The 27,389-nt window shown below is 39.8% G+C and overlaps 1 non-coding gene across 1 annotated transcript; it reads right to left on the reverse strand.

Annotated features, from left to right (window-relative positions):
* Nucleotides 1-20,781: 20,781 nt before the first annotated feature.
* Nucleotides 20,782-20,888, reverse strand: LOC145633354 (small nucleolar RNA R71). Its single transcript, XR_014112685.1, has one exon. It is a non-coding gene; the product is annotated as a small nucleolar RNA R71 (small nucleolar RNA).
* Between the last annotated feature and the right edge of the window lie 6,501 nt (nt 20,889-27,389).

Raw genomic sequence — 27,389 nt, forward strand, 5'->3', positions numbered from 1 at the left:
AACTTTTGTAAAATTTTACTTATACGTAGCCAAAGTTATTATTAATGGTCAAAGATGTTCATTGGAGACCATACAAATGTAAAGTGAATTGAAACGTTTAGGAATAGAGAGAGTACATCAATTCTCAAAATCTTATTAAGAACATAATACATTCAATGCATCTAGTCCTTTTCCCAACCATTATAGTAACATTCAATGCAGCTAGTTCTTTTCTCAACCATTATAGTAACATTCAATGTAGCTAGTCCTTTTCCCAACCATTATAGTAGTAGTAGTAGCAGCAATAACATCAACTAAAAGGTAAGACCTATATTGTGTTATCCCATTACCTGAATTTGTTGTCTAAAATAATTTTTAACTCTAATAAAACTTATTAATAATTGTCTTTCATGTGACTAAGATAAAAAAATTGCCTACTACGATTTATATTTGGATGTAATCGTAAACATTCTTTAACTTGAATTGTTCATCATTATTATACTTTGCAAATAACATGCACATGATTGTTCTATTTATGTGATCATATATATTTTTTAAAAGAAAAAACTGCATACATCCTCCATTTCTTTATAGTTATAATATAAACTTTATCACAGTAGTTAAAAAAAAGTGGACCTCACATGTTATAATACATCTAAAATTAGATTAAAAGGTTGTTAAAAGTATAATCAAGTGGGTCATGAGTTTTAGATACATGTAATAATACAATTTTCACCATAAAAACCTTCCTATTATAGTGTATTGCAACTATTGTGATAAATCTATTTTATGAAAGTGTTGCAACTATAAATTAGAGATTGTAATATTTCCATTTATAAAATGTAAACTAATACTCCATCCGTTTCATAATGTTAGTCCCATGTACTATTTTGGGAGTTTAAAAAAGATATACCCATGTTGAATATATTTCATTTATAACTTGATTTTTTTTTGGAATTAATAAGTTGTGGATTGATGACATGACTCTAAGTAAGGAAATCATTACCTTAAATTATGCAATTATGACTTATGTTTTCCTAATAAAAATTAAAAAAGTTAAACTTATTATGAATTATGTTGTACTTTAATGTTAAATTCCTAATATATTTCTTTTCTTATTTCACGTGATTGATTCCATTTGGGAATAACATTATGAAACAGAGAGAGTATCTATTAGACCATTAGACATTCAATTCATACTTTAAAAAGGAAATGCACTAAGTAAATAACATCAAATAAAAATGATATGACTTATAAAAGTTTAGTTTATTACTTGAAATACTTATAGATAAATATAGAAGTGGGTTATATAATATAAGTAAGCTACATATATATTTTTTATGTTTAAAACAAATATTCAACCTCGTTCTATAAAGTAAGAAAAATACATATATTTTGTTATATTATTAGGTCATGTCTAGTATTAATTTGTTTCTCAAATTTAAATTAAATAGTGTCAGTATTATCATATTTATCGACACAATTATGTTGCAATATAGATTTAATAATGAATCAAACATTCTATTTTTCACTCTCAGAAGTATGAAACATAATTTAAAATAGGATAAATTTTGTTTATTAAAATATTAAACAAATTTTCGGATAATAACTTATATAAAATATATATGTATAATTTTGGTAATTATAGTATTTAAAATAAATTGTAAGATAATAATTGATGTTTTTAGTAGGATAAATTTCGGTAATTATAATAATAAATAAATTCTTAGGATAATCTTTTCAAAAAATTAAAAAAATTCTTAAGATGATAATGGATATACTTTCCGTTAAAAAAACTCACTACAATTTATGTATGGAATTTTTAAATACATTGCATGTTATATATATATTGTATATATCTTTGTAAATATAAATTAGTTTTATTGATTCATGATTATATGCAAATCTGTAGCTTAACTAAAAGCTACAATCAAGGGGATCAAAGCTATAAACTAGTACAACACATCTACTACCAACTAATTTACAATTATACAAATCAAAAGCTATAAACTAGGAAGGAAAATAATATTAACTAACTTACATTTACAAAGATATATATAATATATCGAAATGGATCTAAATGGAAATAACTAAAACTACAATCTTAAGACTCCATACATAATGTATAAATAATTGTGGATTGATTGTGCTTTTATGTCATATATACATTCTTTTAAAAAATCTACATATTATTTATATAATTACGTCATAATATATTTTCAGGTAATGCCCAAAGTAAACATAGGTAAATTCCTTAAATACAGACAGAATTTATAATACCCTCTTTTCCTATGTAATGACCTAAAGTAATTTGGGTCATTAACTAATCCACAAACAAGTTGACGAAAAATTTATTAATTTTTACGAATCAAACTAATGGGATTCAAAAAGGAAAAAAATGGGTCGTCTTCTTCAATTACACAGTTGGAAGAACACTAATCATTCAACCTAAATCGCTACGCCACCGACCATCTATTGTGATATTGCAAAACATATATGTGGGTAATTCTTCCTTAGCAAATACTAAAAAAATGAGATTATTTTTAAGATTTTTTATAAACAAAAATCTAAATTCAAAACTGAAAAAACGAAACTGTACACAACAATTCATTTACTGAAAAAAATGAAACATAACAAGACAATTTATTTACAAATTGAAAATTAACAATGATTGGGAATGGGTGCAGTGCCTAATCTATGACATGAATGAAGAGCATTGATGAACAATGAAGAACAATGATGAGCAATTTTAATTTTTTGATTTTTAATTATAAGTATAATTTCGAAAACTAATTAGTTTTTTAAAAATAGATTTGTAATTTATAATTATGAAAATCTACAAAAATATATGTATTAAAAAGAATAAATAATATAAATAAAATTTTAAAAACGTTATGAACATTAAAAATAATTAAAAAAAAAATCAAAATACTAAATACGGGCCAATCAAATTTTGCCATGTAAGCAAATTGTGGTGCTTTTTTAAAGAATGGCATTGTAGAATTTTTAACCTAGACACCTAGTAATAAACAATCATTTTTGCAGCAATATACTATAGAGTAAAATGTTAAAATGTGTCAAATTATATGTACGGAAAAAGTATATGATTTTGTATAAATTGTTTTAGGTATTTTTACCCATGCCACGTGGGCCAATCATGTCGTAACACGTGTCATACTTTGATTGGTCCAAAGTGGACAATTCTCCATTTGACACGTGTCACTCCTAGAACTTAGGAGAAAAAGGCGGCCCTCAAGGACCCAAATATCGAGAAAGCCACAATTCGATGCAGCCTAGCAATATTAGGTCAAAATGACCTAATCTAGGGCACATTTCTCGATGACCCAATAAATAGGGAGATTTCCCCCATTTTGGGGCACCTACAATTTATGACAGCATACCCTACATTCTCTTACATCAGAGAAACACTTGATTTAAGAATCCTAGAAGATATCACCTAAATTTCCGCACATTTTTCTTACTTTCGTTTAAGTACTAACTTGACCGTCGGAGGCGGAGCTCCAACCATCTGGAGTCTTTGTTGTTTTTCAAGTACATGCCATGCGCAACCAGTCTTCGAACAGTAACTCTCCCGAGAGACAAAACACCCAAAACATTTGGCGCCGTCTGTGGGGAGAGTACCTCAAAGATGGTTCAAGAGTCTGTTCGCCTCCTGACCCCAATAGCCATCACCCGGAGGTCTTCACATACCAGGAGGATGATGACCCTCAGGTTGAAACATATGTGGCCAAAGATGGGTCACTCATTACTAGACACCTACATCCCAAGAATAACCTGGAACGAGGTGAAAGCCAGGCGGGTCCTAGCAGGCCCCCTGGGCAGGGGGAAACCCAGTAGGCAAGAGGTCAGGCTCCAGTCACCAGAGACGAGCTAATAAATTCATGACAAGTTTCAAGGGTTAGATCAAGGACCTGATCGAAAAGAGGATAGCTGGCTCTAGCAAGGGTCAGTCGGCCAAAAAATCTCCTCGAACTACGAGGAAGAAGCCAGTCAAGGACTTGCAGCCTACTCCGCATCCCAAGGATAAGATTATGCCTGCAATTGACTGGACAAAGATCCTTCTTCCCCAGACGGGCACAAAGAAGGTTATCCATGATGTTCAGCCGGATGACAGCAAGAAGACTTAAACCGACGCTTGACATGTCACTGAGCAGAATCGGAATCAGCAACTGTGTGAGTCAGCCTCTACATCGAGATTTTTAGACATCTTCAAAAATACAACTGCGAGGAATATTCAATCCTTGCATGACAGCCATAAAGGTGGTAATACCGTCCACTCTGGCCTTTAGATGATTGGGAATGCCCCGTACGCACCCCCTATGGTGTACGACCAATATTCCCCTCATTTCATGCAGCCGACCTTCTTTGGAGGTCGGCGGCATATAATGTCCAAGCTCTGGACTGGCAGCTCCATCTACTCAAACTTACTGAACAAACTTCTGCGTTCACCAAGGAGATAATCGAGACATCACAGCTGGCCAAGGTTAAAAATATGTTGGTGGGTGCCTATGATGGTACCACCAATCCAGAGGACCACCTTATGGCCTACTCCAACCTCATGCACATGTAGGGGCTGGAGGACGCTATGTGGTGTTGGTGCTTCTCGGCTATATTGAAGGGCATTGCCCAACAATAGTTAGGCAACCTGCCAGCTAGATGCACTGACAGCTTCAGGAAGCTTGCCTTCCTATTTGCCTCCAACTTCTCATTGAACATCCCTGCCAAGAAAACAAATCTTGACTTAAGCACTTTAAGGCAAGGAGAGAGAGAAAAGGACTACGTGTCTTTGTCAGGCGGTTCAACCTGGTGAGAATCCAAATCTAGAGGCTGTTTGACGAGGTAGCCTATACAAACTTCTTCAATGGTCTGAAGGACGGGTCGACCTTTAAGTTTGACCTTGTCCGAAAGAGGGTTTTCACCCTTCAAGAGGCGGAGAGCTTTATTCAGGCTACCGACCTCTGCTCGTCCAGCCATCAGTCGGACTCCAAGAAGTCCGACAAGCAAAAGGAGAGTCAGCCTGCTCAGCCGGCTCTAAAATATGAAGAGATCAAAAAGAGAAAAGAAGTTTGGGCGAGCCTGATCAGCCGTCCAAAAAGAAGAAAGAGTTCAAATCGTATGTCTCACGGTATGAGTTCAATAAAGAATGTTACACCATCTTCACAGAGGTGAAGGACTGGCTGACTATTGAGAAGCCAAATCCTATGAAGAGTTTCGTTCAGTCGCGGAACAATAATAAATTATGTCACTTCCATGAGGAAGTGGGCCACGACACTAACGACTACTATATCCTTAAGCGGACGTTGGACCATCTAGCTGACAAGGGCTTGCTGAAGTCCTATGTCTTGAATTCCGAAGTGGCTTCTAAGACGAATCCGGGGCAGTCGTCAAAGACTGTCCAGCCTAATAGTAGCTCGGATACCGATAAGGATCCGGTCTACACCATAGCAGGCGGATTCGCATGCGGTGGCCCGACCATCCAGGGCACCAAGGATCATCTCAAGAAGATGATCCATTCAGTTGATGACGAACATGCATCCTCCAATGGGACATTCCCTGACGTCCTCATCACTGAGAAGGATCGGGGTAAAGTGCGCCGACCGTATGACGACTAAGTCGTCATTAAATGCAAGGTCACCAACCAATTAGTTGGCCGGATCCTGATAGACACAGGTAGCTTATCTGATACCATCAGCTATAAGTGTCTGTCCAAGCTTAATTACAAGCTGGACAATTTGCGCGACTTCTCCTATCCATTAGTTGGTTTTAGGGGAGGGGTCGTGCACCCAGTCGGGAAAATTAACCTACCCATCCGGCTGGGGCAGAAGGGAAAAGGCGGCACATGGTCGTCCTGTTCTTTGTGGTTAAAGAGCTAACTGCCTACAATATTATTCTTGGCCGACCCACTTTGAACAAGCGCAAGGCCGTCATCATCCCAACTCTCATGCTTCTCAAGTATGAAAAGGATGATGACTCTATTGGCTCACTTAACAAGGATCAGAAGACGGCAAGAGAGTGTTACCTCTCAGACGTCAAGCCGACTGCTGATGGAGCCGGTCAGCCGAAGGAGCCAATAGATCTAAACGATGTCAAGGACCCTGATTCACCCCCTACAGTATCCGCACAGAAAAGATCAAGAGAGGACGACCTTCGTCACTGATCAGGGGCTATTATGTTATACGGTGATGCCGTTTGGCTTGAAAAATGCGCCGGCTACTTTCCAATACATGATTAATACAGTCTTCATTAATCAGATTGGGAGGAATGTAGAGGCGTACATTGATGACGTGATAGTAAAATCCTAGCTAAAGACGGATCATATTGCTGATCTCCGAGAAACCTTCACCACACTCAGGTGGCATAGTGTCATGTTTGTAGGGAATATTTCAAGCATTACCCTAAACTTGAACCCCACTGTGATCATACACTTAAGCATGGTGGCGTCCAAAGGGAAGGAAGCTAGAGCAAAAGAGTCGCCAACAAGTTTTAGGAACTTGTAAACCGTTCACATGGTGAAGGTTACACCCCTTAACGATCTAGGAGATCGTTAACTCCAATAGGTCTGTAACCAAGACTGGAAATTCAGGGATGAAGGTACAAATCCAATCTAAAAGAGAAAGAACCTGCCCTAATAATAGGCCTCTACTTTATTCTTCTCGTATTCATGTGCGCTTTTTGACTAACATGCAATCAATAAGTTAACCGTAAACCTGTTCAATCTATGTTGTTGAATATTAATGCACAAATAAAACTATTATTGGCGATCACTTGAAGTATAATCATATTAACCCTAAACAAGATTATTAATTATCTTATTAAGCGTGATTACAAGTAACAAATTCCCTTTAAACATGCATAAAAAGTGTGATCAAGCAATAACAATAAAAATATAATCAAGCAACATAATAATAATAATTAAAATAATAATCAAAATTATAACCATAAAAATTATAAAAATAATCATAATAATAATTGTAATCAATAATCATGTTAACAATAAAGCATAATAATAGCAAGATACTAGGCATGATACTAAAAAGATTAATAACAAACCCTAGCATGTCACTAAGCATCCAAGATCAAATATATAGCCTTAACATGATACTAACATGAATATTGGGAAAGACAATAAAAGGCATCATAGAAATCATAATTGACATTATATTCTTTACCCTAAACATGATACTAGGAACTTATTGTTGTCACCCTAAGCATTAAATTAAGAAAAGCATCCTAACATGATACTAAGAATCAAAATAACAACCTAAACATGATTTCTATATCATAATACCAATAAAACAATTGAAAGCACTTACTTGGATGCCTCATATCTCTTTCTAATAACAAAATACACACATTAGTAAGTTCAAGAAAAATATAAAATAAAAGAATTAAATTAAATAATTGAAAGAAAGAATCAAAAGAAAGTTTAGACTAGATTTGGGACCAAACCCTCAAAATTCAAACCTTTCACGTCTAGGGCAAAGGCAACTTCGAACTTGGCTAGGTGTCTAAATCTTGTGAATGCGGAATTTTGTGTTTGAGAAAAGGCTAGTAAATATAAGAGTGAGAGAATATCAAGAAATTCTTGATGATAGTTGGTTATTTAAAACGGAGGTTTTAGGAGGCTATTTATAGAGAAAATCAGCCGGATATGATAAAAAACCAAATCAAAGTTTCGAAAAGAATAAAACACGTCTGCAGCGCAAAACACGCGCTTGTCACCAGACGTCAGGTCTGTCGCCAGGCGACATACATGTCGTATGGCGGTGCAAATAGTTTTCCACGCGTTTTCTTTTTTTGATAAAATGTAAGCGTACGAGAGGGCAATCTGTAACTAAAGTCAATTTATCAATTCTAATCAAATTAGGATTCAAAAGAACCTTCTACAAGGTTCTAGAAGACTATAATCAATCCTAATCACATTAGGAATGATAAATCAATAATAGGCCCTCGTTTAGATTATTAGGCCGCTCATAAATATCAAACCGGACCCAGTCTAGTAATCTGGCCATAACTTCCTCATTATTCATCGGAATTGGGCTTATAATATATCGTTGGAAAGGTCTTTTCAATCCCTATCCAACTAAAATATTATTGGACCCTTATCATGGACCAAAATAAACTGGAATGCACGTTTTTCATAAATAAGGTAAGAAAAGAAATATTTTCAAAAACAGAAAGAAGAGATATTTTTAATAAAAACATGCTCATTACTAGACTTTTCACACTTTCGCTTTATTCAATAATCAAATGACGTGAAAGGTATTCATCACTAGTTTGGTTTTGGGGAGACACATTTGGGTGACTACAATGTTAAATCCCAAAAAGTGTGTTTTTGGTGTTGAGTCAAGGAAGTTTCTCGGATTCCTGATTGATCTAAGGGGGATAGAGGCTAACCCCGAGAAGATACAGGTGGTGATTGACATGAAGTCATCACGCACTATCAAGGAAGTTCAGAGGCTTACCGATTGTCTGACTGCGCTTGGGAGATTCCTCAGCTGGTCAGGTGACAAGTGCATTTATTTCTTCCAAGTAATCAGGAAAAGGACTAGATTCGAATGGGAAGATGATGCTGAGGTGGCCTTTCAGAAGCTGAAAGAACATTTACACTCCTTGCCAAGGCTTGTTAACCCTCTGCTAAAGGAGACGCTTTATATGTATCTAGCCGTCTCAGATCATGCCCTCTGTGCCATTCTCCTTACTGAGAGAGACGACATCCAACTCCTGGTTTATTTTATTAGCCATGTTCTCAGAAATGCTGAAATCCGATACCCCATGGTTGAAAAATTTGGTCTTACTCTTTACATGGTTGTTAAGAAGTTGAAACCATACCTCTTGGCACATCCGGTGGTTGTCTATACATATCAACCCCTTAAGCGGCCAATGACAACCCTGGACTCATCCGGTAGAATGCTCAAATGGGCTATTGAAATTCAAAGTCTTGAAATCACATACGAACCAAGAAAGGCAGTGAAGGGTCAGGCGTTTTTCGCCTTTGTTGTCAAAATGAAAAGGCCGGTTGCTCCGGACAACCTTGATCCGGTTTGGAAGGTGCATGTAGACGAGAGCTCTAATATGAACGGCTGTGGTGCAGACATAATCTGTAAGTCTCCAGAAGGAGATAAATACGAATATGCACTACGGTTCAAGTTTCAGGCCTTAAACAGTGAGGCGGAATATGAGGCCCTGCTAGCCGGCATCCGCATGTGCAAGGCGGTAGGGGCAACAAAAATTGACGCCTGCTCCAACTCTCAGTTGGTTGTTAGCCAATACAATGGTGAGTATGAAGCTACCCATCCGGCTATGATAGAAAATCTATAGGTGGTCAAAGCTTAAGTTGGGACACTTGAACAATTTCATCTAAGTAAAGTGCATAGGTATGAAAAAAACCAGGCGGATGCCCTGTCGAAATTGACATCCTTCGCCTCCTATGATACGCCTCGGTCAGTCTTTTTGGAAGTTATGGAAAAATGAAGTATATCTGATGACGAGCCCATTGGAGTACTAGACCGAAGTTCTACTTGGATGGCTTCCGGGCATACCTGACAGACGGCACGCTCCCTAATTCACCCCAAGAGGCGGCCGTACTGAAGAAGCGTGCTACAAACTTCGAGATAAGGGTAGGAGATCTCTTCAACGCTGGGGTTTTTGAAGCCTCTATTGAAGTGCGTCACCCCAAAAAAGGGGTAAGAAATTCTCGAAGAATTTCATGCGAAATACTACGCCTCTCATGCAAGTGGCAGATCTTTGGCTGTCAGAGCCAGGCGACACTATTTCTGGAAACCTCTTGAGTGAGATACCATGGAGTTGTTAAAAAATGTGACAAATGTCAAATATTTGGGAAGCAAATCCATTGGCCGGCTACTGATCTGATGTCAATCCACAGCCTAGTCCCGTTTGCTAAATGGGCCAGGCATGACCATTCTGGGTCCGTATACGCTTGGTGGTTGTGTATTATTTAACCAAGTGGGTGGGCATCAAGATAAAGTATGTCATCTCCTTCATCCGAAAAAATATTATCACCCGATTTGGGGTACCTATGTCTATGGTGTTTGATAATGGACCTCAATTTGAGACGCCTCAGCTTAAGACTTGGTTGGGAGATCAAGGGATCTCACATTTTTTGCATTATTCGGCCGACCCCAAGCAAATGACCAAGTTGAACCCTTCAACAAACTCATCTTAGACGGTATCAAAAAGAGAATTGAAAGAGCTGGTGGTTTATGGGCTGAAGAATTAATTCATGTCATATGAGCCATCTGGACAACTAAAAAAGGGGCAACCGGTGAAAACCCATTTCTCATTGTTTACGGTGCTGAAGCCGTCTTTCCCATTGAACATTACGAGTTAACTCTACGAGTCATGCTATACGATGAAGAGGCAAACTGGGAGGCCATGCGGCTAGCATTGGACTCACTCCCGGAGCGCAGGGGTTTAGACACCCATTTGTGTCTCCCCAAAACCAAACCCAGTGATGAATACCTTTCACGTCGAATCATAATCGAATGAAGTGAAAGTGTGGAAAGTTTAATGTTGCGGATAATTTTAATTTCTTTTCTCTTCTCTCTGTTTTTAAAAACTTATTTTAAGAAAACAGCCAATCCAGTTTGGTTGGTCCATGATATGGGTCCAATAGTAGTGTAGTTGGATGGGGCTTGACAAGAGCTTTCCAACGATATATTATAAGCCCAATTCCGATGAATATTGAGGAAGTTATGGCCAATTTACTAAACTGGACCCGTTTTGAGCCTTATATACGGCCCAATGATATAGGGGAGGGCCTAATATAAATTTATTATTCCTAATGCAATTAGGAATGGTTTTAGTCTTCTAGATTCTTCTAGAAGGTTCTTTTCATTCCTAATTCAATTTGCATTGATAAATTGACTTTTGTTGACTTTTTAGAGTTTTAATTAAAATCAAAGAGCATTTTTGAGGAAAATACGATTTTATCCTTCTGTACGGCAATTTTTATCTGATTTTAAGAAAACGCGTGAATTTCCAGATCAGCGCCAAACGCCAGCTGTAGCGCCTGGCGCTAGCATTGGCACCTGGCGCCAATAGCCAGCGTTGGCGCTGATCAGGTTTTACGTGCGCCAAAACTCTGTTTTGATATTTTATCTTTTTGGCTGATTTTCTTTATAAATAACGTGCTTAAAACTCTGTTTTCGACAACCAGTTTTCATCTATAATCAATTCACCAACTCTCATCAAGATTCTCTTGATTACTCTCTCTCTCTTTTTCTAAACTAGCTTTTCTCAAATACAAAATTCCGCATTCATTAGATTTAGATACACCAAGCCATATTCGAAGTTGCCTTTGCCCTAGACGTGAAAAGTTTAATTTCTGAGGGTTTGGTCCCAAATCTCTCTTTCAATTATTTAATTTAATTGTTTTGTTTATTATTTTCCTTGAAGTTACTAACGTGTGTATTTTGTTATTAGAAAGAGGTACGAGGCATCCAAGTAAGTGCTTTAATGGTTTTTATTGATGTTATTAGGTAGAAATCATGCTTAGATTGTTATTATGATTCTTAGTATCATGTCTAGGGTAAATTTAATATCAAGTATGATTAAAAGTATGATGCTTCCTATGTTCTTCCTAATATTTATGATTGTTAGTATCATGTTAGGGTTAAAGATTTGATCTTTATTACTTAGTGACATGCTAGGGTTTGTTATTAATCTTGTTAGTATCATGCCTAGGATCTTGCTATTATTATGCTTTAACATTATTATGATTATTCTTTATGATTTATGATTATAATTGTTATAATTATTGTCATGATGATTATTCTTAATTATGATTGTTATGATTATAATTTTATTGTTATTTCCTTATCACGCCTTTTATGCATGTTTAAAGGGAATTGGTACTTGTAATCACACTTAATAAGATAATTAATAATCTTGTTTAGGGTTAATATGATTATAATTCAAGTGATCGCCAATAATAGTTTTATTTGTGCATTAAATTCAACCAACATAGATAAACAGGTTTAGGGTTAATCTTATTGATTGTATGCTAGTCAAAAAGTGCACATGAATACGATCAGAATAAAGTAGAGGCCTATTATTAGGGCAGGTTCAATCTCTTTTAGGTTGGATTTGTACCTTTATCCCCAAACCTTATTTGGTTCAAGACCTTATGGAGTTGACGATCTCTTGGATCGTTAAGGGGTGTAACCATCACCCGGTGAACGGTTTACAAGTTCCTTAAACTTGTTGGCGACTCTTTTGCTCTATCTTCTTCCCTTTTGGACGCCACCGTACTTTAGTGTATGATCATAGTGGGGTTCAAGCTAGGGGTTAACGCTTGAAATTATTCCCTGCAGTTTTTGGCGACTCCACTGGGGAGGATTTCTATTTTAATTCCTGAATTTGTTTCGACAATGATTTAGAATGAGTGGATGAGACTCGAAACGTTCTAAGTATTATATGTGCGTAATTTTGATTAACATTATTGTCTTATGCATAAAAAAGATATCATTGGAAAGACCATCCGTAATGAGTTAAAAACATAGGATTTTACACGTAGGAAATTTGAGAAATATCTTTCACAACTAGGACCGAAATAACACTGCGCGAAACTGGAAAATTTTATCGAGCACAGAAAAGCTGCTGAGGCATGTAGGAATTAGCGTCAGCGACCAAAGGATTGGCGCCATATTTTTAACTGTAGCGCCAGACGCCAGCATTGGCGCCAGGCGCTACAGCTAAAATTTGGCGCCAAGCTCTGTTTGCTGGCGCCAAATTCTTCCAATACCGAGCCTGAAATATGCGTTCTAATTTCAACCATTTTTTTGTATTTTTTGCTCGATCCTACTTCTTGATTGAGTTTTTCTCACTTTTCTGAAACCCATATGTGTTCTAAATATGGACATAACCCTCTGGGAATTCATGCTCCATCTACCTGATTGAACGCTCTGAGCAACAAAAATTACATCCGAGAACGTTGAATTCACCAAACCATGGAAGCGAGTTTTTCTAAAACTCGCGGTGTCCCATCTACTCGCGCCAACCCTTCACAGTTAGGCTTCCACGCGGTGCATCTGGACAATTAACCATGGACCCTCTATTGACTAAACCATATCCCGAACTTTAGAGAACTAGAGCTATGGTTAGGTTACAAACTCATTACATCATATTGTGCCTACTTGATTAATTGAGCATATATATGTTTTCTTAACCGTTTGTTTGATTTGTATTGAGATTAAATAAATTAATAACTTAAAGAACTTTGCCTAATTAATTAATTAATTAATTAATTTGAGTCAATAAAGTCTAATATTTTAATCAAAATTGACTTAGTACGACTGTTGATTAATAACACCGAAAACAGTCCCAGATTGAAGCTCCAGCATTGGTGCCAAATTCTGGACTGTAGTGCCACTCTGTGGAGTGTAGCGCCTGGCGACAGCTCTGTCGTTTGGCGCTACACTACACAGTGCGACGCCAGTCCTGTCGTTTTGCCGACAGTTCGGATTATTGGTCGAGTCATCACCTAGTGTCTAATTAACCAGTTTGCTAATTAATTCGGTTAAATTTCGCTGTCAATAACACCTTGTTAAGTCATTAATTGAGTCTAGTCACATAGTCTAGCCACATGGTCATGACACGAGTCTTAACATATCACCTACACTCACTAGTTTTATCACACACTTCGAGTATATGTCACCATGACCATGTTTTAGGTTCATGCATGAGTCGGTTTTTTTTCCGTCATTTGAGTTGGGGGTACATTCTATTCCTATCCCTCCATCTACATCATTTTTTTTCTTCACATTTTGTTCCAATATTTCTTCACTTCCTCCATCCATTGCATGTTGAATAAAGTTTGAGTCAAATAATTAACAATGAATATCCCCAAATTCCTTTTCCAAAGTACTTGGTCGAGGAGAGAAGGGCGATTAATCAAGGAAAACCTCTTCATTCAAGTTTCACTTTTCGATAAACCAATTCGTCAAAAGAGGAAGGCTAAAAAGATAATGGCAAGTCAAGAAGAGGTTAATGAACTTAGGAATCAATTGAATGACGTGACTGAGGTGTTAAAGGCTTTAACCCTCAAAATTGATGATCCTGTGAAGCAACAACAAATGAACCTCATGCAAGAAAGTTTGAGAAAGCTATCTAGTGACTATAAATTTTAGGGCATGAGTTCACAAGGGGTCTCGCTGGAGAAGGAACTTCTTCCGCATAAGTTCAAGGCCACTGACATCCCAAAATTCAAGGCAACAGATAACCCTTACTTTCCATCTAAGAGCTTTCGAAACCATAATGAGTATTAAGGGTATCGATAAGAAGGTTTTCCCCTCTCTGTTCTTACTGTCTCTTGAAACCGTTTTCAAACAATGGTTCTTCTCCCTTGATAAAGAGAAAACCTCTACCTGGGAATCGATAGTGAACGCTTTCGTTGATAGGTACAAGTGCAATATTCAAGTTGAAACCAACTATAGACAACTTGAGATGCTAAGTAAAAAAGAGAATGAAGGCTTTACTTCTTTCTTTAATAAATGGAGGGAAACTTCCGCTAAGATGATTGAGGTGCCCACTGAAAAAGAATCCGTGAGGATGTTTATCAAGAATCTCCAAGAGAAGTATTCGAAGCATTTAAAATATCAACACAATCTGAATACTCTCAAGGCCGTTTATGACATCGGAATTGAAATCGAAGATGACCTCGCAGAGCAAAGAGCTACTAACAATAGTAACCATGGTGGCTGGAAAGGAAAGAAGAACGACAATCCTTCTTCTTCCGAAAACGCCCACTCTAGTAACAATGTTAGTACCTTTGATCTCAGTGAAGTTTTAGCCATGGATAACCAAGGATCTAAGAAGAAACTAAGGAAAGACTTCATCCCCATTGGGATGAGCTACGATACTGCCTTCGATCGACTCCATGCCAAAGGACTCATTACTCCCATTGGACCTATTCAAGATCCCGCACCTGTAGAGAGATTGCCTAGTTGGAATCCGGACGAACACTGCAACTACCATTAAGGTAGGTGTTTTGGGTGTTTTTTTTCCCTCGGGAGAGTTACGTCACGGAGTCTGATCCGGCTGAGTTCTACCTGCAAAACAACGGAGACTTCGGGCGGTAGGAGCTCCGCCTCCGACGATCAAGTTAGTTAATTTAAAGGGAATAAAGAGTACGAAAATTTAGGTGGGGATCTGCTTGGATTCCAAGCTCAGGTTCCCAAAATAGGGAAATATCTCCCTATTTATAGGGTCATTGGAGAACGTGCCCCTATCTAGGTCACTTGACCTAAATTTCAGTGGGCTGCGCCATTTTACGGCGTTCTTGGAATTTAGGCCCTTAAAGGGCGCCATTTCAGAGATGTATCTAAGGGCGCCATGTGTCAAGAGGATATTAAGCCACGTGGGCCATCCTGAACTCGACACGTGGCCTCCTCTCATTGGTCCATGTGTCTAGTGTATTTTTACCCTAAACATTTGCCCCTCACATGGTGCACGTGGATATCACGTGGGGCCTGTGACACATGTCCACCTTTCAAAGGTGAACAGTAACGGGTAGTAAAATTTGAATTTCAAATCAAAGTTTTCCCCCCGCTTTCACCTTCTATAAATAGAAGTTTACCTCCCCCTTTTCTCTCACCTTACGCTCATTTTGACTTTTTAGAGAGAGAAAGAGAAAGCTTCTAGAGAGAAATTCTCTGCCTCCGTCTGCATCAAAGCAGTTTCAAGTTTCCGTGTGCTAGAAGTTCAACACCCGGTTTACCGGCTGTAGTGGTTTTCAGATTTTTCAAAGTAAAAGTAAGGTAACCGCCTGTACCATTTTAGTTTTCCTCCTTTTCAACGTGTATACAATTTTTTCTCCGCTTGTATACCTAGTTTTTTAGAAAATATAAATGAGTTCTCAATCCACTCACTCGGCACTGCCTAGGACACTCAGACGGTCCCCCGAAACGGCTGAGTCTAGAACATGGGGTGCCTTTTCTGGACTGTCGGAACCGATATGCTCATCTCCGAATTCCTCCCTCTCTGTGTTTGTGCAGGACACAATGGCCAGAACGAAACAGAAGACCAGACGGTCTAAGAGCCGGTGCACTATGGAAGTGCCAGCCGATGAGGTTGTTCCCGACGGGGAACAGAGGGATTTGGAAGAGATTGGTTCCGATGAAGAGGCTCCCTCTACTTTCGGGAGCTCGGGGGTACGAGAGGTAGACGGCGAGGGAGCCGCCTCCTCTAATGAAGTCGGCGATGCTGAGGCCAGCCAAGGGTCAAGGGCCGAATCTTCCGACTCTGACCAAGATAATTTTACGGCTGACTATCAGCAGCCGCCTAAGGTCGTTGACAACCCCAACCCCAAACGGACCCGGATGCTACCGGGTAACATTGCCTTTCTCAAGAGCGGCTTTAGGGCCTTCAAAGAAAAGCACCCCTTTGGAAGGGGCTAGGACATCATCGTTCCTCCGGCTGACGCTGTAATGGCCTGGAACGATGATATTGATAATGTAGACCATTACTTTGTCTGCTACGAGGCGGCCATCGAAGCCGGCCTCCGGTTCCCCCTCCACCCCGGGATTAGGAAAATCCTAAAGGGGCACGATGTAGGAGTTTGGCAGCTTACCCCCAATTCGTGGGTGAACATTCTAAGCTACATCGTCGCCTGCGAGTTCCAAAATATAAACCCAAGCTTTTCCGCCTTCGCTTACATGCACTATTTGAGCAAGGCTCCAGGCGGCCATGGGGCATGGTATACTCTGACTACCTTGCCCCAATATTTGACGACTTTGGACAAAGTGTCCAAATGGTCCGGGGTGGAAGGACAAGTTTTACTTGATGTCTTCCCCAACTTTGAGACATAACCGGACACTGCGCCGGTACAACACTGAGCCGACTCTTCTAGGCAGGAAATGCCCTCTCCTGGTGCTATCTACTAAGGCCCGAGAGCAAATAATGGAGCCAGGATTTTTTGAAACAACAACTGAACCCATGGGGGATGGGACTCACATTATAGTTCCTAAGAACTGGATCCCCAATCCGGACTTCTTCAAGGACGAGTGCTTCTTGTCCGCCTGCGGGCTGAGTACCATGTTTCCCAAGGGTAGAATACTTTACATCCGAAATGCTTGTTATTTTTATTTTTATTGCAAACTTGCCATAGTTTCTTCTAACCATGAATTCTATTCATGCAGCCGACGCCTTGAAAATGGTCGACCTGGCGAAGACATCAGCTAAGTCGGCGGCGCTGCTGCGCAAAGAGGCTGCACTTGCCAAGAAGGCAGCCGTCGAAGCCAAGGACTCCAAGAAAGGCTGGGTAAGACCGCCTGACTTTTTATGTGTTTACATATATATATATATATATTTTTTTTTTTTACAATTTGTCGGTTGGGTATACTTACCCTTGTTCGTTTCTCAGGACTCCGCAAAGAAAATTCCACGATCCTTCTCCAAGCTTCTCAAAAGGCAAGGAGACGATCTGGAGAAAGCTCCGGCTGCGAAGGCCGCTAGGAAGGACCGCCCTCCCCAGAAACATTCTTCTGCCTAATCTGGTCGTCCAACGACCGGAGGCAAATCACCTGCTGCGATGAAGATTCTGAGCGAAAGCGCAGAATGCTCAAAGCAGAAAGCGCCGGATGCCTCTACGACATCGAAGGGTGGCGAGCCACCTAATGTTGCAGCCGGTGCGGCAACACCTGGGGAGTAGCAGAAGCCTGAGCCCCATCCGGATACCCAAGGTAAGGGAAGGATTGAAATACCTTGGCGTCTTGATTTCATGAGAGTCAAGACTAAGGTTGATCCCTCTGGGGGATCAGTCAGCGGCTGGTAACGAATGAATGCCAACTATGCTGCCTCTTTCTCACAGAGTACTACTTTTGATGCAGATCTGACATCCGACGAGTCGGATCTTGTGGGCTTCGCAAAACGGATGGTGAGGACCCTCACCCGGTCATAGAAGAACTCCATACCTGATCTGCAGGTGGTGGACTTCGACCGGATAATGGGCCAATGGCTGAGGTAAGGAATCCCGCAATCTTGATATCTTGTTCCTTTAATTCTACTAAGTAACTCATAATCCGACTGCTCTTTTCTCAGGTGATGCTGAGAGTGGATGGCCTCCAGGGCCCCTTTAGGCAGAAACAGGAAGAGGTAAATGACACCAAACGGAGGGCCCTTGAAAACCTCAACTCTGCTGAATATGCTAATTATATGTGTGATTTAAAGATTAAAGGAGTAGAGTTGAAACAGGAGGAGCTGATCCGGAGTTTGACGGCTGCGAACGACGAAGCTAACAACCAGGCTGATGATCTTGATCAGAAACTGGAGGATGCCAAGTCAGACCTAAAGGCATTAGAAGGGGTTGATCAAGAAAACACTCAACTTCGAGCAGACGTTTCCCGCCTGGGGGTTGAACTTGTCAATATGCGAAACAAGCAGTCGGACGAGCTAGCCCAAGAGCAAAAGCGGCTGACGGAGGAGAATGAGCGTGATAACCTGGCCCGGCTGAAGATCACTTGGAGCCTCCTCTACCCAGACATAGACTTTGAGGTCTATAAGCTAAGGTATGATTACGCCACTGAGGTGTATGATGCCAAGCTATTGGGTGATGCTCCACCGCCTCGCTTTAAAAATTAGGCTGCTAAGCAGGGATATGAAGTCTCTGATAACGAGGAGCCGGTGGCGGATGAGCATAACGAAGGAAAAACCAGCCAGACTCAGTGATATGTCCATTTTATATAGTGTTTTATCCCCGTCCCTTGGTCGTTATTAGTAGTGTTTTTGGCTCTTTCGGGCCACTTTTATTACTAATTTGTGTGTTCTAGTGTTTTCGTAGTTTTAGTTATATTTTACAGGAAATTGCACTCTTTGAGCATTTTCTCGGACTTTATGGATCGACTACGGAAGCTAGAAGGACACGACCACTCTTGAAGCCCAGGATCGGTGAGAGCCGGTGATTAAGGGCTTGGTATGTGATACCGGGGCTATTGGATCAATTAGTCAAGACCCGATGAGGAAATCCAGATTGGGCCGAGGAATCGAGCCCAATCGAAATCCAAGCCTTAGAGAAGAAGCCGGGCCCGATCGGGCAAGCATATGCCCGATCGGGCGAGTGCACGCAAGAGCAAGCCTCAGGAAGAAGCGCGCCCGATCGGGTGAGCGTAGGCTCGATCGGGGGCATCATACCAAGCAAGGGCAGAGTAAAAAGGCGGGCCCGATCGGGCGGCCCTTCACCCGATCGGGCGCGTGTTTTCTTAGTAGCTGATTAGTTTAGTTTTAATTCTTGTTTTAAGAAAGGTTTAAATACGATTATGTACGGAATTTTTAGTTTACCTTCTTTCTTAGACTTTCTCTCTCTACTTAGTATTTTCTCTCTCTTAAATTCTCTCTAAACTTTTGTTCTTAATACTTCCTTTAATTCCAGATTTATTCTTGGTACAATTTCTTCCCTTTTAATTTCAGCTGTTTTAATTGCTTTCTTGATTATGCTTTTAATTATTTACTTGATTGGGTTAGTTATGATGATTAGTGAGTAGTTCTATTCTAGGGTTTATGGGGATCCATAATTAATATGAAGGGATAGTTTGTTATTATTGACTAATGATATTGCATGATAATAACCTATTGAATTGTTTTAATTCTTTGCAATTAGATTATGAATCGAGCAGATGTAATTTGATTGTGAATGTTTAGCAATATTGAATTGATGAATCGAGCAGATGTTAATATAATGTTAAAGGCTATTTTTAATAGGAACTTAGGTCAAGTAAATTGCGAGAGCCTGTTAGATCTATGTTGATTAATAAATTGCGAGAGCCTGTTAATCATGTTATCTGTGCATTGTTAATTATTAATTACTTCGTTCTATCCCGGAATATTAATTATTAGTGAACCTGTGACCCTAGGCTTCCTTATTATTGTTTCTTTTCTCCCTAAACTTATTCTTCGTAGTATAGAATTCATACCTAAAATTATTGGTTACTTAGATAATTTAGATTATAATAATTAATTAGATTTAAAAAGACATGTTTCCCTGTGGAGTTCGACCCTACTTCCCTATCTACTTTAGTTAGAGATTTAGGTAATTATTTTTTATTAGGGGATACGACTTTACCCTGTCAAAATTTGGTGCCGTTGCCGGGGAAACGGTTTTATTTTTATTTCTGATTGTTTTTGTAGTCTAGATTATTTCCCTTTTTGTCTCAGAGAGCGATAGTTCTCTGAGACAAATCTCACATTTGCTTCTAGTTTTTGTTTATGCCCAGGTGTTTCAGATCAGGTTATATCCCATTCGATCCTGAGATCGAACGTTCCTTCCATAAACAGAAAAATCTCTACAAGCAAATCCTGGCGGATTCTGGTGATAATAACAATAATCACCGCGATCCTCCAACTGATTCTAGCGATTTAGAGGCATCATCAGACGCAGAATCAGAGATGACGACTCCAAAGAAGCTTAGTGATTATTCACAACCAAAGCTTACGGATTTTCCACATCTCACCCCTACTCCGGCTCTTGATGGGGTTCAATTCGAAATCAAACCTCACTTTATAACGATGATAGAGAGGAAGCAATTCAGTGGAGCCAAGGGTGAAGACCTGAATATTCACATTGCCGACTATTGTCAATATTGCAACACCATCAGGCAAGCCGGGGTCACTCAAGACCAAATCAGGGAGATTCTCTTTCCCTTCTCTCTAACTGGAAAAGATAAATTGTGGTTTAATGGCTTAAATAGAACTACACTTGGTATAAATGACTGGGAAACTCTTGTGTTGAATTTTTGTAATCAGTATTATCCTGCAGAGAGAACAACAGTACTACGGAGTGCGATTCAGAACTTTTCCCAAGAAGCCGATGAGTCTTTATATGAGGCTTGGGAGAGGTTCAAGGACTTACAAAGAGAATGCCCTCACCATAATTTAGCGCAATGGCAGTTAATCCAAGCCTTTTATAACGGCATTGGAAATTCCTCTAGAATAATTTTAGACTCTGCAACTAGTGGGAGATTCATGAATCTTAATGTTGATGATGCAGGTCAGGTTATTGAAGATATGGCGATACACAATTCCCAATATGGGAATCCCAGAGGATTTGCTAACAAGGGGAAGCATAGTGTCGACTCTGTATCGTTTTTGCAAGCTCAACTAACCTCTATTTGCCAAAAATTAGATAATTTGAGCACTGCTAATGTAGCTAATGTTTCTGCAATTAATAATAATTCTAATGAGGCTTTCTGTGAAAATTGTGGTATTGTAGGTCATTGGGAGCAAGATTGCAGGAGTTCCGTGGAGCAAGTTAATGCCTTCCAAGCTTATAGGCAGAATAACCCATACTCCAACACCTACAATCCTGGGTATCGGAATCATCCGTACCTTTCCTACCGGAGCACTAATGTTCAAAATCCACCACCACAAGAACCACAGGCGCCACAGCAGCAGAAATATTATCATCCCAATGCTAGCCAGAAGAACCAGCCACAACAACCCTCCCCATCTTCTGACCCTTCTCTGGTGGAAATTAGAGTAATGTTGGCTAATATGCAAAAGCACATGGAGAGCAGAGATGCGACAATTGATCAAATTATAGCGCATAATAAAATTATGGATAATCAAATTGCGCAACTCTCCGCTACTCTACAAGCCCGCCAACAGGGAGCCTTGCCGGCACAGCCTACTAGGCCTACGGATCAAGCATTTGCAATTACTCTAAGGAGTGGTTCAAACTATGAAGGGCCCTCTATGCCCAAAGTTGATGAACCTGTGTTATCAAATAATGCTAATCTTGATTCCATTAAACCAAACAATGTAGTTGATAGCCCTGCAGGGCTAAAGGATACAACTAACATATCTAATTTTACATTGCAGGGTACAACTCCAGAGAAGGTGGCTACTCCAGACAAGAATAATAATGTTCCAAAGCCAATTATCAAACTCCCTTTCCCCAATCGTCAATTGAAGACAAACGTGGATAAGCAGTTTGGTAAGTTCCTGGAGGTGGTAAAAGATTTGAAGGTAACAGTTCCCTTTACTGAATTGATCACACAAATCCCCTCATATGCAAAATTTATGAAAGAAATATTGACAAGAAAAAGGTCTATTAGTGAGGTAGAGACAGTAGCTTTCACTGCAGAGTGTAGTGCCGTACTTCAGAATAAGTCTCCACCTAAATTAAAAGATCCGGGTAGTTTTTCTATCCCTTGTCATATTGGCAATCTCTTGATTGATAATGCATTATGTGATTTGGGTGCTAGTGTTAGCGTCATTCCATTATCTGTGTGTTCTAAGTTGAATATGTGTAAATTAAAAGCCACCAATATAACTCTACAAATGGCCGACCGCTCTTTCAAATACCCCTTAGGTGTTTTAGAGGATGTCCCCGTTAGAGTAGGTAAATTTTATATACCTGTAGACTTTGTTGTTCTTGACATGGCTGAGGATATGCAAACCCCAATTATTTTGGGTAGACCATTCCTTAACACTGCAGGAGCAGTCATAGATGTACGAAGTGGTAAGTTAACACTATCAGTAGGGGATGATAAAGTTATTTTTTATCTGAATAATGCCCCTAAAAGCTCCATGACTGAGGAGAAATGTTTCAGTGTTAATGTGGTTGTAAATTATTCTAATAAGCCCCAAGCTCTTGAAAAAGATCCCTTGGAGGCGGTATCTTTTGTCGCATCCTTTTCAGATGAGATAGACAAATGGCAGAAGGAAGTTGATGCAATAGAAAGAGCACTCTACAATGTTGGTCTTGGTTTTGAGGGTGAAAAGGTGGAACCGTTAAAGCAAGTTGTGCGAATCGAGCCTACGGTAAGTGTTCCGCCAGATCGAGTTGCAAGTGTTGAACGCAATGACAATTTGAAGCAACACTCGATCGAAGAAGGATTTTTAGTGCGTAGCATTGAAGATTCCCCAATCCAAGTCAAAGAGGATCCACCAGATAAGGTGGTTTGGCGTCCCACAGGGTATGTCAAAAAGCTGAATCACAGCCTGAACACCGCTAGAACGGGTAAGAAACCACCCGATCAAGCGTTAGGCCAAGGGTCCTAGATATTTTAATTGGTAAGAAGGTCGTGCGGGACCTAGATAAACCAGCGCTTTGCGGGAGGCAACCCGTATTTCATGCTTTCTAGGCTAGTTTCCCTTTTCCCTTTTCCTTATTTTTGATTTTTATTTTAGAGAGGCGAGGAGAGTGATATTTCACCAGTTATAAGTGTTGTTGTACAGGTATGAATTTGACAGGTATAAAGACTTAGAAAAATTTGAAGAAGAAAAGAAATCGGAGAAAAAGGAGTGCAGCCGAGTTGGGCTCGGGCCCGATCGGGCGCGCAAGCAACCCAAGATTTCAGCCGCAAATTTGCCTGATCGGGCGGAGCAGCCCGATCGGGCGCGCAAGCAAGGTTGAATTCGAACCTATTTTCGCCCGATCAGGCGAAGCAGCCTGATCGGGCGCGCAAGCAGGGTTGAATTCGGAGGTATTTTCGCCCGATCGGGCACATTTTTGTGGAAAATCGAGTGAAGGAAAAGAAATGTCGGGCGACGCTCGCCCGATCGGGCGAGCAAAGTAGAGAAATTTTGCTTCGTGTTCGCGCCTGATCGGGCGGAGCTCGCCCGATCGGGAGCGCAACTGGAGTTCCGGAAAATCGTTTCTTCGCCCGATCGGGCGAAGCTCGCCCGATCGGGCGCGCCTTCAGCCACGACCCCTTTATTTTCTTTTCTCTTCTTTCTTTCCTCACTTTCTCCTTATTTCATCTTCTTCATTTCACTTTCTCTCTCTAAAACCTCCATTTTCAAACCTTCAACCTACACTTCAATTCAAGATCTCCTCCAATTCTTCCATCAAAACTAAAAAATTCTTACATATTTCCACTCCTCTCATCTTCCTCTACAATCTACACTAATTTTCCACTACTTTCTCTCAAATTTTCTCAAACCCTAAGAGAGAGAAACCTTCAATTTCCTACTATTTTACAAGAAGATGGCCTCAAAACGTTCAAGGAATCAAAGGGGTGAGAGTTCGAGGGCACCACAACCAAAGGTCAACCCGGATCTTCAAATTCCGGGATGGGAGGAGGTTGTCATTACCTCGGAGGAGCAACGGGTTAGAATGGTCAATCTCATCAATCGCCAGGTAATCTCTACCCGTTTTATTCATCATCCCACACTAGTTAGGTTAGGCCTAGATAAATATTTGGAAAAATTGTTCAAAGGTATAGGCATGAGTGGTTTCTTTCAAATGTGCCATGATACATATGACTACTTAACATTGGAATTTATTTCAAGTTTTAATGTTATTAAAATGAATGCACTAATTACTCATGTACAATTCCGATTGTTAAACAACGATGTGAGACTAACTCTTAAAGAATTTGGAAAGTTGTTTGATTTAAAATCGGATAAACCAATTGAACCCTCTCAAGACCACACCGTCGTGGTCTATAAGAGGCTAATTGGGGAGGATTTAGTGAACCTCCAGCATGCCAAAGGGACGTGGATTCAACATCCCGTCCCAAAACTTTGGCGAATATTTGCCGGCCTCACTATTTTTGGGAGGCATGAACCGGCAAATGTTAGGAGAGATGAATTGGAACTATTGGCATCCTATGTAATTCCTACCGCTGATTAATTGAACATACCCCATAGGATAGCCAATCACTTCCAAAGGGCGGCCAATGCGGCCGAGGCTAGTAGGTCTAGGGCACCTATTTATTTTGGGGGGTTAGTGACCCACATTGCTAGGAAACACCTAGGTTGGAACCCGGATGGGCATAGGAAAGTTGTGGGATCGAACCTCATGGACCTACCCTATTTAGGGAGTTTGAACTGGGTGCAACCTGTGGGGAGTGATACTTGGTGGATAGTCCACCGACAATCGGGTAGCAGAGACCAAGCCTTTACCTTACCCAACCCCGCCTTGACCAAATTTGAGAGGGGGAAGTCCTCTTATACTTTCGAGATAAATGGTCAAGGTGAGGTTCAACCACCTCACCCTTCACCACAACCCCACCATTCCCCCATTCACCATTCACCACACTACCAACCACCTCCACCCTTCACCTATGGCATACCCACTTCCTCGGTCGATTACAACGTCGACCCTAATGCCCCATATGACTTTTCGGCTTTTAGGAGCCAATTAGACCGCATCGAGACGGGGTAAGGGAGAGTTGAGGGTATGATGCAAAACCTAGACTCTAGGTTAAGCACCTTAGATGGGCGGGTTGGTTACATAGAGAGGAACCTAGGGAGGGGCCTTTATCCCATGTATGATGATTACGCCCGTCGGGGGGCTATTCCTCCCGATTCACTTACTCCCGATTGGTTCCAATACCCCCAAGGAGGGTATTCTCACCCTGGTGCATATGGTACTTATGTGGACTACTCTTCGGTCCACGGATATGGGGGTGATGCTCCTTTTGGGGGTATGGGTGGGAATGTGGACCCTAACTACTTTGCAGGTGGTTCGGGGTATGGAGGTGGTGGCTCTAGCCATGGAGGAGCCGGTTCTAGCCACGGCGGGGGCTATTTGAGGATGGATGAGGATGAGAAATAGGCTACTCTCCCAAGTCAATGAGGGCATTGCTTGATTTGGCTTGGGGGGTGTTCTTTCACTTGGTAATTCTCTTCCTTTTCTCTCTTTATTTGCTTTCTAGTATAGTTTTTATTTGCTTTCCTAGTGTAGTTTTTATTGCTTTCTTATATATGAAAAATACAAAAAAAAAAATTGAAAAATAAAAAAATTCAAAAATACGTTCCAATGAATTGTAAATCATGCTTCCATGTGCCCCATACTTGAGAAAAATTTGTTTTGACTCTTGGTATTTGATGATGAATATTGTGGATTTGTTGGTCGTGATTTGAAGTTTAATTGCTTGGGTTCCTAAACATGAGTCAATTTTTCCCAACTACTTGTGAATATAGTGCTTGACTAGTTGATTTGGTAAGGAATGTGTGATAGTTCCATAATTCCTGGTATGCCAATGAATTTGAGTATTGGTTTGCAACTATAAGTAATGTTTATATGATTCATTATTATGCACATTGAGGAGGACGAAGGCATTTGTTCTTTTAGGTAGCCTTCAGATTTATTTAGATACATTTGTTCCCTTATTGCTACCCATGTTGTTGCCTTGAATTTTTATTGTTTATAGCCACATTACAAGCCTTAATTGCCCCATTGGTTACTAGTCCCAAGCTTGGCTTGGGGGAGCTATTAGTGAGTGAGGTGAGGGAGTTTGTAGTGTGTACATTATTTGCAACATTTGGGTGGGTTTTGAGAAGTAATTTTTTCTTGATCATATTTTTGTTTTGATGAGTTTAAAATTTTTATATATTTGAGAAAAAATAAAAGTGTGATGAAAAAAAAAAGTTCAAAAAAAAAAAAGTGAGAAATTTGAAAAAAAAAAAAAAGAAAAGTGAACTTCTAAGAAAAAAAAAAAGAAAAAGTGTTTGATGTTCAAATGTTCTAAGTGAAGGTTAATCAAAAGAAAAGAAAGAAAAAAAAAAGTTGAGTTTTAATGTAAATATTTCAAGTTATGAGTTCAAAGTTTGTTATTCACTCTTGTTCCATATTATCATATTTTTATGAGTGAAATTGTAAGTGTTGGGATTGTTTATATTGTTTGGAGTATATTTGGTGGATTGTTGTTGGAGTTGGTTATGTTGGAGATGTGTATGATCATTATTTTTTATCATGGGTTTATTAGGATTTGGCTCCCTGTTAGCATAGCTTTTCTCCCACATAATCCCAAATTTATCCTACCTTTACCCTACCTTACATTACAAGCTTAAAAGACCTTCCGACCTTGTGCATAGAAGTTATGTAAATGTGAAAGTGTTGTTTATCAATGCAAGTTATGACTTGGCATATTTCGAGTCGACTAGTAGGATGAGCGTTCAATGTTTTTATACACACGAGAGTGTGAGTTGGGAGGGCATTTTTCACATTAGAGGGGTTGGTTGGAGAGCGATCGAGTACATCCTTTATTCGCCACATAAATGAGAGTTGAGTGTGTGAGCACTAGTCTTGAATTCTATATGCTCTTGTGGTTTGCTCTACTTGACAATTGTTGGGGAGGAAGGGTGATTAGATGAATAAGATTGATTGATGTTGAAGCGTGTTCATTAGAGTTGCCTTGAATCGTCAGTTTTTGATTTGATTATTGGGGTGAAGTATATTTTATATGTTCATTGATGAGCTCTTTGCTTAGGGACAAGCAAAGGATTGGCTTGGGGGAGTTTGATATGTCCATTTTATATAGTGTTTTATCCCCGTCCCTTGGTCGTTATTAGTAGTGTTTTTGGCTCTTCCGGGCCACTTTTATTACTAATTTGTGTGTTCTAGTGTTTTCGTAGTTTTAGTTGTATTTTACAGGAAATTGCACTCTTGGAGCATTTTCCCGGGCTTTATGGATCGACTACGG

The sequence above is a fragment of the Chenopodium album genome, chromosome 5 (genome assembly GCF_948465745.1).
Source record: "Chenopodium album chromosome 5, dcCheAlbu1.1, whole genome shotgun sequence".
In the NCBI taxonomy this organism is placed as follows: domain Eukaryota; kingdom Viridiplantae; phylum Streptophyta; class Magnoliopsida; order Caryophyllales; family Amaranthaceae; genus Chenopodium; species Chenopodium album.